Source organism: Anneissia japonica, unplaced genomic scaffold (genome assembly GCF_011630105.1).
Source record: "Anneissia japonica isolate Jap-2015-1 unplaced genomic scaffold, ASM1163010v1 scaffold287957_len1322810_cov207, whole genome shotgun sequence".
Taxonomy (NCBI): Eukaryota; Metazoa; Echinodermata; class Crinoidea; order Comatulida; family Comatulidae; genus Anneissia; species Anneissia japonica.
The window spans coordinates 813,131-828,581 of NW_022683022.1; the positions used below are offsets into that span (position 1 = coordinate 813,131).

A 15,451-nucleotide genomic window follows, 5' to 3' on the forward strand; every position below is an offset into this window, starting at 1 on the left:
TTTTCCCAGTACTGCTGGGAAAAGCCAGTAATAATAAATTCTACCACAAGGTCGCATAGGGAAGTACTGGCATATGCTGCGCAGTGAATCCCGCTCAGTTGTGTTTTGTATATCGCCCTCTATGAATCATGAATAATGTTATAATACCGCCCTCTATTGGATTATGACTAACATTATCAATTATGATTTAATCATGCTAATAATAATAATAGTGAAATATTCTAGGATGGATTTTGATTTTGATGTATGAAAGAATGAAAATACACAAAAAAACTACAGTAAAGAGATCCTGAAACAATTTAAGAAATATGAAGTGAAAGAGAAACATGATCTGAAAAATTCCTGTTTTTTAAATTGTTTCCTTTGTAGACGTCACAGCGGATCCATTCTATTGACAGCGGCTCACCCCAAAGACATTGCCATGACGATAGCTCAGGTAGAGTAAAAACTTCAGAATATTTGTCACATGATGGTCATGTATTGCACATATACATTAATAATTATCTATAATAGATAATAAATAAATATTAATAAATTAATAATAATGATAATAAATAATAGATAGCTGTAATATGAATATTAAGAGTAAAAGATAATCAGTGTAATTTGTAAAAAAAGCCATTATTTGTCTGTCATCAATGTAAAGTTGTTTACACAATTTTGAATTCTCTGTAGATAAACCAAAATAAGCAGCCAGTAATGATTTTTAAAATTTTTTTTTTTTAATATATATTTTTCTTTATTGTTATTCGGAGAGGTAATGAAACTATCATATTGACCTTATTTTATTAGATTTAATGTAATTATTATCAATATTCCTCCTTGGCTTCACCCTCCTGTATTTGAGGAAATAAATTATTATTATTATTATTCATATTATTATTATTATTTTTATTATTATTATTATTTTTATTATTATTATTATTATTATTATTATTAAAAGGTTATTTTTGTGATTAAAATTATGAATTTTATTATTACTAGTGTTATTGTTTTTTAACTTTGATATTATTGTTAAATCATTAATATTACTGTTATTAATTATTTCCTATAATCATTGTTATTTATGATTTGCTATGATTATTTATAAATTTTAATATCATTTTACTAAACAGATTGTCAAGAAATATCCAGAGTAGGTGAAGAACAGTAAGGAGATAATATCTATTTTGTTATTTTATCTTGTTTACAGACTTTCCACCATGTATCTTGATTTCTTAAAAGCACCTTAATACCATCAAGAGAATAATGGTTGCTCCCAGCTAAGAAAATAACCCATTACAGAACAGATACATTATCTTTGAAATGTGTGTCATCAATTTATTTTGGGATCGTTAGCGCAACAAATAACTATTAATTTTCTCTTTAAAAGAGTGTGTTATTTAAAAAATCATTCTGTATTTATGTATAAAATTATTAATAATTAGCCAGCCATTATTAATCAGTGTTCTCCAAATTGGAAAAATTTTACTTGTAAATTTGTCCGTAAAAATTCAGCTATGCACGCATTGTGTGGCGTTATCCCTTTTGAGTAGGGTTTAATGACTCGAAAAAACAACAACACGTATATCATGGCCTAGGTATAGACTGGAATAGTGTTCATTTATTGACAGAAGGCCAGCCTAGACTACCTAGGCCTAATCAGTGGTTTTTTTATTTTACAATCTACAAATTTTTACTGGTTAGCCACTTATTTTACCAATAAAATTGACGGCCAAAACAGCTTCGGGAGAACACTGTTACTGATCGCCATCATCTTAAAGTTGTATTTCTTAACATCAAATTTAATTTTCATACTGTATAATAGTTTATTTTGTGTATTGTTTACAGTATTTTATTTGAAGCTAATTACTTAAACATAAAGCAATCTGATTTAATTATTAGTGCTTGGTACTACACAATGCTTCCAAGATTTAGTCAAATATGTAATAATAAGGTGTTATAAAAAAACGATGGCCTTAAATTTATATAAATTCTTAATTTGTTCTATTTAAATATTAATAATAATAATAATAATAATTTAAATATGAAACATTGTTCCAGGCTAGACAAGTTTTTGTGATGTACAAATTGTAGCAGGTGAATATTACGTTTACATAACAAATATTTCATTCAAACAAGTGATAACTTTTATTCAAGATTGGACATGTATCATAACTCAGACAATCTTTAATAATAATAATACCGTAATGTTAAATGAATAGTTGATCTGCTGTTGCTAACGGGTTTTCACTTTGGAATAACCAGTCTGTATTCCCCCAGTAATTTATGCATCATGATTACAATGTCCGTTTGCCTATTCACCATTTGTAATTAAACATCATGCAATTCGCATTTGAACTGCCTAATTACTTGATTGCTTTAGGGAAGTATTGGACCCTTCCCACTATTTCCTTCACATATGTTATCCATTAAATAGAGGCTACATTCACTACACAAGTCATCAGCATATATAGAGAGTGGATAAGCATTATATTCTAATACATTGTATATTAATATTTCAGTTCACCATTCACTTTTCATAGTCCATAAATCATTCTCATTTTTCTTATCTTCATTTCTTTTTCTAAACATAGTTTTCTGGCTTGAAATCTAATGTATAATGTTTATTTTCAAGGATTTTTTTTTATCTCATCTGCCAAACAAATTCATTATTTAATTGATTAAAGTTTAAGCAGGTAATTTACAAGCAAAGGAAAGCAATTTGTATAATCATGCTTGCTTGGAATAATAATAGACTATAAAATAATGATGATGATGATGATGTTGAAGGAAACATTAACACAAAAAATAGCCAAAATATATAAAATTTTAAACAAAAGAAAAGTAACTAATAAATATAAGGTTAACAAAATGATAACCAACAGATAATGAAAGGATAACCAAAAGATAACCAAAGAATAACCAAAACCAACAGATAACCAACAGATAACTGAAGGTTAACAATTTGAGCTAAGGATAAAGAAGGAATAGGCAAGTTATCCGAAGTGTGATCTGCCTACACAACAGAGATATCAACCTTCACGCATGACAAGCGCTATGATTGGTAAAATAATAACGGTCATGTTCGTGTTGTGGACACATGTGCGATAATTGAAATTTAATATTGCTTTGAAACTGGTGGGTGAGGTGTAGGAAAAGACGCAAATAAGCAAGATATCTAGAAATCAATATTTTGCAAAGCTTCAAATTGGGAGGATATGTACCCTACTTAGGGTCCTATAGACACCCCCTAGGGGAGGATGTACCCTACTTAGGATTCTATAGACGCCCCCTTGATGCAGAGTAATCATTCTTTCATTTTCTGTATTGTGTGAAGATTTCACTCGTTGATATTCTGCATGTTAAAAAGTACTTAATGCAAACAGACTTGTTTTGTTTTAATTTAATTTATTAACAGCGACTCAATGTGCCAATTACAACATAGAACTTATTATTTTTCACATCAGTGCTTGATAAACTTCAAATTTCATTATCACGATCTTAATGATATTTTCCAGACCAGGAACAAGTTTGTTAAGAATCAACGGTACAACTACCGTACAGCTAGTTGGCAGGCTAGACTGCTGCAACTGGTTAATAAATCAACTTTATTTCAATATGAAAGGCCCAGTGCTTAAGGAGCGTACATTGTTATGCATTCGAATAAGCAGATTTAAAACCTTGATAATTGGGGTTTTAAATACCGAGTAGAGCATTTTGCTTAATGGCAGGCAGTTTCCTACCTTTTACATTCCAGACCCCAGTGCAAGATCTGTCTAGGCTGTCCAATGTTGAATTTGGGTGTGACCATTTATCTCCTCAAATATACCTCGCATTAGAATTATGCTGGTTGAAAGGACAACGTGTAGTCTGTTGCATGTCTGTAGTGTTACAATATGGCTTCAGTGAGGCCCCAGGGGCTTGGCTAATATTTCCATTTCAATTTGTAAATGGTCAATAAGTAATTATTTGTTTCTTAACAATGTATCTTGAGGCAGGATACAAGAAAAACTTACAATGATAGATAATTAAACCTACATATACATGCAAATTATATGTAGGTTATTATTATTAAACAGTGGTATGTAAAATATTAATATGAATTAATTATAACATGATTATAAATTCAAATTATACAGATTGTAAAAGTAAAGGGGTAAAAACAGTGAGTGTATAGTCAAATGATGTAGCAGCTATTTACTGTTGGCTCGCATTTAATTAATGTTTCATTTCCCATTTTTTAAAGACCTCTGTAGCATGAAATTGGCTGTCTTCATTAAAATCTTTTCGCTAGTAGAATTGTATGTATTCGCAAGTGTAAGAACCGGTTTTGAAACGTCTCCAAGTGTACTGGCTTCGATGACATTTTGTAAGCCTTGTAGCGACCTCTTTGAGTTTTTTTATCTTGTGCTTCTTGATTGCGTTTTCTATTGAACCATGTAATGCCTTCTGTGCATTGATGCTTTTTAATATCAACAGGGACAGGAAATCAATCTTTCCCAAAATAGCTGTAAATGTTATTAATGCCTTCCGTGATGTTTCATAAACCGAGTCTGAGAGAAAATTAAAATATGTCTGCAGCATTTTGAGACTCTTAGCCTTGTTGATGGTCAGTCCTGATGAACTGTGTGGGTGGTTGTGGGTGGGGAGAGAGAGGGAGAACATTATGACATTTAGTGTTGTTGATACTTTGTGCTGAGAATGTGTGTGTGGGTAGGTGTGCGGGATGACAAGTTTGGGGTTATATAACCATCGCTTAATAATGACATTATAAATTAATAATGATCAATTAATAGTAGTACAGTACTACTTTGCTACTAATATTAATAACTAAATGATTTATAATAATTATACAGTGGGAGCTATTCATAACATTGACACGAGTCATTCCTAGAATTTCCATTATAGTATAATTCTTAGCATTAATATGACTTTCTTAGAGTATTAATATGAATTTCTCTGAGCATTAATATGAGGTTGTCTGAGCATTAATATGACATTCTCTGAGCATTAATATCAGTTTTGTCTGAGCATTTATGAGTTTCTCTAAGCACTGACATGAATGTCACTCTGAACATTGGCTTGATATTTATTCTGAGCATACATAAGAATCATTCTGAGCCTTGAAATTCATTTGAACAATGATTTTGAAAGTCACATTTACATGAGAATCATTCTGAGCATAAAATTTTAGCATTGAGAATATTGAATCTGAGCAATGACACTCTGAGTGTTGAGCACTGAAAAATAATTTATTTACTGTATCTAGTTTAAAGCCAGGATCGTGAGGAAAAAAAAGTTTTGATTATTATTGCAAACTGATTTTTACAAGACACAAAAATGGTGTTGGACGAAAAATTTGGAACAGTTAATGAACCTGTACACATTTTTGAATATTATAAAAACTGGGTGAAAAAGGGATATAACCACCCATTTTTCTACCTTTTTTACAAATATTCTTCAAAAATGTATATCTCATTGACCATTTCTGAGTTTTTCATCAACCGCCCTTTATGTATCTTGAAAAAAAAAAATCAGTTGTACAAAAAAAAAAAAATCAAAGAAAATATTTTTCCTCCTTAGCCTGGCTTTAAAATTTCCTATTCCATTGACCAAAATTTGCAATCTGTAGAATATTGTAAAGTCAGCATTTGGATCACTCTCATCATGTGACACGCTAATCCAGGGTGTCACGGTTAATTTCCCGGTATCCGTGACAACACAGTCACACATCCTAGCAGACATTCACTGTGTTGCTTCCATTGTCACGTCTTTAAGATTAGGATAATGTAACTCTCGACAAGTATAATAACATCGAAAGAATTACAGTTGGTAAGGTTTTGGGAATTATGTGCAATCACCATGTTTCTCCTTGAGAATATTTAAATGTCTCATTTTATAAATGATGCTGATAGTCAAATGGGTCACTTACATTACTTTTCTACATTTGGAAAAAAGGAAAATCAATTTTGGTATAAATGATAAAAATAATTTTAAAAATATTTTTGGACATCAGCACCAGGCTAGTGAGCTACTTAAGTAAGCTACATTGTAAACTTAAACAGGCAGTATTCAGCATTGGATTGTACGTTCTGACAATGGGAATGACACTGTCAGTATATTAAAGGTGGTGGTGGGAGTGGGGTGTATAACAGGGATTTTGGCCCAGAACCTTAACAGTGCCTTAGATAAGGTCAAATTTGTCATTTAATTTTAGGAATCAAGCAAAGTGTCAAATAAATTTGATTTTAAATGCTTATATGCCTTGCATTATAGGCTTAAATGAAAGAAAGTGGCACACATCATTGTCTTGACAGTTTCTGGATGTGTACTTTAGCAGACTTGTCATTGTGGTCTTCTTAAATAATAATATAATATATAGTTATTAGAAAAAAATATAGGCCAGCAGATGTTCAACAGTGCAGTTGGGCTTGTCTTGTGGGTTTCTTTGACAATTTTCATAACCCTGAATTGTCAGCAGTGGCTTAGATAAGATCAAGTTTGTCAATTAATTTTAGTTTAAGGAATCAGACAAAGGTGTCAATTGAATTAGATGTGAAATGAGACATGGGGTAAAGAATTCTGGGGAAGGGGAAAGAAGTGTACTGACAAATAAAACTTACTAAAAGAGAAAAAAAAAATTAAAAAAATGTTGTTTTCTTATTTAGCAAATAGTTTTGCCAAAATCATCCAAACGGAGGAGAAAATAAAATAAAATGTTAGTGGTGAATGTAAACAGTGAAGTAATAGGATGGTTAAATGCTTTAAATTTATGTAATTATGAAGAAATATGCACATCTTAATTTTGAAGATTCAAAGCAGTGGCAGGTGTAATACAAATAAAGAAAATCTTTATTTTTTTCTGAAATTACCATTTTTCTTGGTGGTGGGTGTGCTACTGTGATTGGCCAAAAATAATATTTAAATGTTATTTGAAATCATTATTGGCAAGCAGCAGGTTCGCTAAACAAGGTATGAAAAAAGTCTAGCCTAACACATTGGCATTCTGAAAGTTGTTAATTTTTATGGCTTGCAAGCTCAAATAACAACCAAAATTTGCTTTTTTGGTCAACTACATAATTGTGATGTGATGACTTTTTTTCTGTATTAAAATACAGTGATTAAGAATATGTATCTGGCATATTGTATTCTCAGGAACAAAACAAATCTTGACCACTTCATTTAATTTATCTCCTGAACCAGAGAAAAAACAATTATTGGTATCATTTTGTGATTTGTAGATTTTATTTCTGAAAAAAATTTCTTCAAGAAATCACTAAAATGTCAAATGACAGCTGTTGTAGGATTCTGTGCTGTTATCATCTAAATTAAATTATTGAACATTTTCTGCTTTCCACCCTTCAGCTTAGTATCTGGATATTTTTATACAAACTTATGTACCTTGCATTGCTTTTTGAATTAATTTAAAAATTTGTATGGTTTTAGATTAATTATATTCTAATTAATATACTGATAATATTAACTAAAAATATGATCTGAATTATGTTATTAATAAAATAATTAAATTTTAATATTAAATTATTTTTTGATGTTAATCTGTGTTCCTTCATCTCTTTTTGAATTGATTTAATTCCATATATTTAGTACATTTTCATCATCATAATAAGTACTTTATAATTAAATAGTAGTACTGTAATAATATTGATAATATACAAGCACCCTACTGAACTGTAAGTAAGCATTATCCCAAAAGACAATAATCTAATATGAAATACTGTAGCGATGTGATGATAATGCTGTTCAGCTTGCAATTGTACAATAATTGTACATGCTTCTATTGGAATGCTAATTTTGGCTTGAATCACTGGCACTCTACCCGGAGACATGCGAGTGACATCTTGCTCACCTAGCCACCGTACCTGGTAAAACCGATAAGCCTCAGCATTCTTGCAATTCATGCTGTGAATATGAGATCGCTCTTAGCAGCGTGTTCCCCAGAGAGAAACACAAAGACTATGCAGCGTCAACGATCCACCGCGAGCCTCAGGTGCTCATACATGTCTTGGCTTTGTGTCCTGTCTACAGACATATATTTCTTTCTTTCCTCAATTTACAGTGTTTTTAGAATGATAATTTCAACCTTCATATATTTATCCTTTTTTCTTAATTATGTCTGCCAGTTAACAGTTACTGCATTTTGTGCTAGTATCCAAGAGACATTTTTCTTTCATTAATTTATATTGTATTTTTCAAGTTTTGTGAATTTTCCATTGGTCTTTACACCATTTTATGCATTCAAATTTAGTTCACTATTAAAGATATTATTATAAATATTGTTACTAGACTTGGCATCTTTTATTCAACAAGAATGTCATTGCAGATAACAATAACATTATGCAACTAAATTGGGACATTAATTTCCAAACATAATAATTAATTATTAAAAATTAATTTAAAAAAAAACACTACTACAAAATAACAAATTTAAAAAAACATTAAAAAGTATTACTAAAAAATATATTGAAATTGTTACTGTAATATATATAATTTTTTTAATGTTTCAAATTCTTTACAAATTATGGATTAAAAAGCAACACTTTTATAAAATTTCAAACATCATTATAATTGAAAAATACCATTACTGTATAATGTCAAAAAACGTTAAAAAACTATTACTATACTAAAGTATACTGTGTATCCCTTGTTTGCCTTGCTCCAAACCACTTCTTGTATCCATTGTAGTTGCTGCTTAACAAACATAGTACCGCTGTACTTTTCCAGTTTTTACAATGCACTGTTTCAAATTGAAACTCTACCGTCCGCATTATTTGATCAGAATTGTATGTTTGTGCAAACAGTGTGAAACATCTACAAACGTTTTCTGGTGACAATTTGCAAGCCTTGCAATGAAGCTCTTTAGGTATTTTGCCCTGTGTTCCGCTACTGCGTTTTTCTATTGAACCATGCAATGTATTTTGCATGTTGATGCTTTTTTATAAACAAGAGGGATAGAAAATTAATGTTTCCCAAAATAGCTACAAATGTTATTACTAACATTTGTGATGTTTCAAAGCATCGGAATGAAAAAAACAATGCGAATGAACCTATTATATTCATTTTCCTTAATAATTATTGCTTTTTTTTTGGTTAGCGTTTAGCCACCCATCCATAAACCATACATTTAGTTCTCCCTGAATGAAATGATGTAGTAGGCCTACAATTTTTTCTAAAGCATAAACTCCACGTCCCTCATGCCTCCTCTTAGTGGCGTGTCTTGAGTCTTGAAATGGGGGTAGGGCGGATGGGCACGCGAAGGTGAAGTGGGCTTGGGCTCGATGAATCAGTGAAGGGGCAGTAGCTCGCAAAATAGGGTGATTTGAGGGAATTTTTAACTACGCACCCCCCCCCCCACAAAATATGCCACTGTTTCCTCCTAACTATACAGCAGCACAGTTCAAACATATCTGTTTGTAACCTTTGATTATTTCCTTAGAAGCTCCAGGTTAGGTCATTGTGTGATAGTAAAAATAATGAAATGATAAAAGAAAAAAAAAAACGAAGACTAGATTCTTAGAATCAGAACATAATAGTATCCATAATATGGATTGCCAAGGAGTCTGTAATAAAGGTTTGATTATATATTATAATAGTATTATAATAGCTACAGTATCATGTATGAAGCACTCACCACACTATCAAATTTATTTGACAAAAACATGTGACATGCCTAAATATGGTCATGATGACATCACATCATGACCATATATAGGCACATCAGGACTATATATGGACATACAACAGTTTTTTATCAAGGAAATTTTGAAAATATTAAGCACCTTTATTACATGTTTACAAAGTTCTTGTAACATGCACAAAAAAACCTAAAAATGAGGTAATCAAACAAGCCTGAAAAAGACAAATGAAATTAGTTCAACGTCATCTTATTTCTTTCATACATAAATATTACAACATAATTTATATAATTTAGCATCATCATCAGAATTAGATTGTTCAGTGTTTTAGTGAAAATACTGTACTGCAATTTAACAAGATTTTTTCATAGAGATTTGGGTCCTAAGTATGCATGGCCCATTCAATTTGGAGTGATTTTAGGTAAAATAACAATATATTTTAATAATTATATTTTAAAACTTGTTTCATTAAAAAGTTAGCTTACTAAAACTCTACTAAATTGCCAAAAACTTTATTATTTATTAATGTATTTACTAAGCAATGTACAAAATTGTTTCCCACTATCGGAGTATTGTATTTACTCATCTTTGGTCAGTCAATCCCTACCTCCAGTAGTGATGTGTACAAAGTTTTTACCCTAGTCCTCATTGGTCTATTTATTCACACTTGAATAATTTCAGCCAATCCCTACCTCCAGTAGTGATGTGTACAAAGTTTTTACCCTAGTCCTCATTGGTCTATTTATTCACACTTGAATAATTTCAGCCAAACCCTACCTCAAGTTGTGATGTGTTCAAAGTTTTTACCCTAGCTCTGATTTGTCAATTTATTCACACATGGATGATTTCAGCAAATCCTATCTCTAGTAAAACAAAGAACTACTTTTATATTGCATTTTTGGCGATTAAAGTAAATTTTGACAAACACGATTGAGAGATTCAAATTAAATTCATAGGGACAGTATTATACAATACTGTATATTTAATAAAACTTTTATAGCTGCAAATTTGAGTATTCTTACTCTGGATATTATAGGTTATTTTTATTGAATCTAGCTTCTTTTATTTTATTTAGTGCTTTACAACTTGTATCTTTGAAATATTAAATGTTTACCTTACATTTACTCCAAAAACAATGTCTCATGTTGCCATACCATGTTTGAAGCCCCAGTATTCACATGTATACAGTATATAATAACCCATGGGGATTTTATGTGGGGAAATAGAATATGAGTAACCATATCCTGTTGCGTAAGGGCCTATTTTGAAAATGCTTAAAAACCATTTGCTGTAGAAATTCTACCAAATAAAAACAATTTAAAATTAAATCACATACACCATGAGCTTTATATTATGGTGATCTCAAATCAAAATATTGACAATTTTTTTTAAATTATTATTTATTTTAGATAAAAATTTAATATTAAAGAAATAAAATATGAACAATATATTACAGTAAATAAATTTAAAAACTGAACTATTAAATATTTATTCATATACAAGCATGTTTATGCCATTGTCATTCTACTATGGTTGCATAATGATCAATAATTTTGTTTGATTTATTTACAAAGAATACTCTTTCATGTACTGTATAGCCATATTTTTGGGGATATAAAAGACGACTAAAGTAAAGGCTTACTTAAGTTACATATCCGCAAATGCCATCAAAACCACTAAACAACAATTAACACTAATTATTGTCATAATTGAAATGATTACAATTGTTACAATGTGGTTACTGCAGTAGACTGTGGCATTAACAAGGAGCTATACTGTCTAACAACTTAGCTTTAGGATATTTTGCTATAAACACTTGATGCATCTCCATTGTCAGTTCTTCCAGTGTTCTGATAAATCAATTAGGAAATTAACCAGTCAGTAAGCATTTTTTTGATCATCATTAACAAACTCATTGAGTGACAGTTGTAACCGACAGTAACATCACACATGCAGAGAGAAAGGAGTAGCAATATGCAGGCGACTCTATATTATCATTATTATTATTATTATTATTATTATTATTATTATTATTATTATTACTATATTATTCGTTTATACTATTAACTGTTTATTGTCTATTTGACACTGCCTTTGTGGGACATAATACCATATATGCATAGTTTTCTTCCTTTTATGTGCTGTGCTGTTTTTTATATTACACTTTTCAAACACCCCAAGTAGAGATAAATTGTTGTTTGAGAGTGCTGTTTCAATCTGTTAAGTACTCAGTATATAACAACTTAACCAGAACTCATTAAAAATGTTTACACATTGTAAAAAAAAAAGATGTGAATGTTCACTTAAATTTAAGTTGTAAATAAGTAAAGCTTTTTAGAATAATATTTCAATTTATTTAAAGTCAAGTCAGAGCCAGAGGCTGAATTGCACAACATTTACTACTGTATATGAACAGGTAGTTAATTATAAAGAAAATCAAGTTTAGAACTACTAAAATATATTTACATTAGTATACAATAGCTATTTTTTATAGTGAAATAATTTATTTGAATGCAGATTTAGCTTTTTTCTCTCTCTCATCCTCCTATACAGTAGTGCATTTAATTTAATAGTTCAATTTTTGTGTTTCTCGTCTCTGCTTAAGCAAGTATAAATAAAATTGGTACTTTCTTACTGATACTGGGTCATCATTATTTACTTTTTTCCACAATTTTTGTCATAATATCGTTACATTTGTTTCAGAATCATGATTCATTTATAAATGTGTCATCTTTTGTATTATTAGCTCATTCTTAGTATTTTTTATTCATATATTTAATATTGTTATTTTTGTAAGGGCATCAATAGTAAAAGCTTGCTTGATATTATTGGCTATTTAATCAATCTATGAAATGAAAATTGTAAACAAAATATAATTAAGGTAATTGATTGAATAATGTTTATTATGAACAAAGAATGTATAATAAATAACAAAGAGTAATAATAACAAAGAATATGTAAAAAAGAAACTAATAAAAAGATAACGTGCATATCATCAATTATGAACGATTACAATCGAATATGTATGCCAACAAAAATGTAAACAAATCAATAACTACTAATCTGATATAATTACTAATATTCGTGGCGACATGAACCCACCAAATCCTTAAGTATATCCGCAATGTTTTCGTCGGGAGAAAACCAAAAGTTTCTTCAAGGTAGCAAGATTGAATAAATGAGCAGCCTGAAAGCTGAAATTGAGTGTATATAATAGCATGAACCTTGGCTGTAATCCACCAACCAGATTACCATTATACCTCTGCCAAGCCTGGATACAGAACAGGCCTACTGTACGTAAAATCATCAGCTTAATATTATAAGACCTTGAAAAACAAAATTATTGATTGTTCTTGTTTTACCAAAAATTTTGATCACCAAGGAATTTTTGTAACCAACATTGTTTCTCAGGATTAAGACCGATGGGTGCTCTTATACATAGTATCTAAGATATTAAGACTTCTATGCAATTAAAAAATAAATAAATAAAATAATAATAATAATAATAATAGTAATAATAATAATACTTATTTATATAGCGCATTTTCTGTTTACATTTTGTTCAATGCACTTTACATGAAAAGATGATGAAATACAATATTAAAATAGGCAACAATGAAATTACACAATATTATATAGAAAGATATAAAATGAGTGATACTATGATTTTTGGCAGTTTTTCTTCTCTTGGACATCATGAGTTGTTTTTTTTTTTAATTTTTTCATAATTATGTTGTTCAATAGTGTTATTATTATTACTATAGTGTTCTATCAAACACTATAGTAAATCTAAGATACACTGACTTGCTAACTTTTAAACACCACTATGCACGTACTGAGGTGCGAAAACACTGCACCATCAACGAGTTCCCGCGGTTGTGGTCAAGCCTACCAAATACTCTCAAAGACTCTAGTACTGGACAATGTTAATGTATTTACTGAAAAATTGAGAACATTACAAAACCATTATTTAATTAATTTATTTATATGTGGGTATGTGTGTATAAGTATGTACTATATGTGTGTATGTATATGTGTGTGTGTGTTTGTGTATTTATGTATATATTTACATATATATATACATGGTGTAGGCTTATGTATATTGATATTATTTTGTGTTTTTTATAAATTTGTTTGTGTATTTTTATTATTTTTATTCTTTCCCCTTTTTAATCTTATAATTTTAAATTCAATTTTTTCGTTTTGCAATAATGATTAATTTCTAATTTCTTCTGTTTTTCTTCCTAAGTATTATAAATTATTATTATATATTATATATTCAATATTATATTTCACTAAGGAGGGATTAACTAGCTTGTGAGTTACAGCGATTTTAATTACTTTTGTTAATCCTTGCCTCCTTAAATTTTCAGTTTTATTCTATAATTGTGAATTTTTTTTAAATTTTTTTTTTTAGTTTTATTTTACAGTATGTGCAAATTGTAATGTGATTTTTATAAAAGGCTAAATAAAGAATGAATGAATGAATAATCATTAACCTTTATAATACTTCTGTCAAATTTTGAAGACACTGAGGTCATTCTATCAGTTTTTGGTGACAGAATTTCCTGTGCTTAATACACAAAAACAACCTGACAGCATCGCCATTTTTTGGACATGTGATTGTTTTTAATTAAATAAGTTTCTCAGTATTATACACCCAGAAGTCATATCACAGAAAGTTTACTCGTAATATGTTTTGCAACCAAGAACTACATTTAGGATAATAACAACAATATATGAGTATCATTTTACTGTAGTTTCGATAAAAATAAACAAAAACAAATAACTGTTTAGTTTTAATTACATGAATATTTAAATTATTCACTTTGTGTACATGAATAAATTATTTGCTTACAATTAAATATTAAGAAATAGAACATTTTCCTCATCAGTAATCATGCATTTAAATATTATTTCTATTGTTATGAACCTTTAAATTGACTACTTTTACAGAAAAAAACTTGTCAATCGGCAAAACTACAAAATTTGAGGCATGTTGTGGCGAACTGGTAAATGAGCTGTAAAATAAGGGAGCTTTAAGAAAATTGCCTCAAAATCTAATTTTTTTTTTTTTTTCACTATAGATCAACAGTTTAATGTTATCCCAAAGTATTAGTTCTGGAAGTGGTTAACAAATCATTTATTTAATGTTATTTTGATAGTTAATTCTAATAAACAATGTATGCACTAATAACTTTGGAAGGCAATTATGAAAAAGCATGTTTATCTTGACTACAAGAGTGCTGTACTTTTACTTTTCAGTAACTTAGGCTTGAAATGTCCAATTTCAATGAATGACCCCTTATTTGGAAGATCACATACTTAAGTATTAGAAAATACCAATAACTTGAATTTAAATTTTTGCTATAACATAGCCATTTTGTCACACTATGCCTCATTTGTTTTGTCTTTATCTGTATCTAATTAAAAATTAATTATTTTTTTCTATTTATTTGATATATTAAATTTTGATTAAATTTTTTTCCGATTTTAAAGTTAGCTTTAATGATACTATGTGTTTTGTCATAACATATTTTCATTTGATCGTCACCGACAAAAGCATGTTGACAGGAGTATGAAACATTGAGTTGAGATTAGGAAAGGAGAAAATAATAGCCATCAAAATATGTGGCCCAATAACTTAACCATATAGTTTTGTATTAACATTCATAAGAATTTTAACCTTGACTTACAATGCCGCACAATTCCACAATTCCTAATCCCTCTATAATTCCACATTTTCTAATAGCGTTTTCCTGAGCTCCATCAAGGCTTACCGAATTTTAAAATTTGTGTAATAATGCCTGAAATCT

The 15,451-nt window shown here is 29.5% G+C and overlaps 1 long non-coding RNA gene across 3 annotated transcripts in view; it reads left to right on the forward strand.

The window, feature by feature from the left end:
• The first annotated feature begins 339 nt into the window (after positions 1-339).
• Positions 340-15,451, forward strand: part of LOC117121126 — a 40,605-nt gene continuing 25,493 nt past the window's right edge. For all 3 annotated transcript variants that reach the window (XR_004447496.1, XR_004447493.1, XR_004447502.1), the window contains exons 1-2: positions 340-436; positions 1,116-1,149. This is a non-coding gene — a long non-coding RNA (uncharacterized LOC117121126). The remainder of the gene's footprint in view (positions 437-1,115; positions 1,150-15,451) is intronic.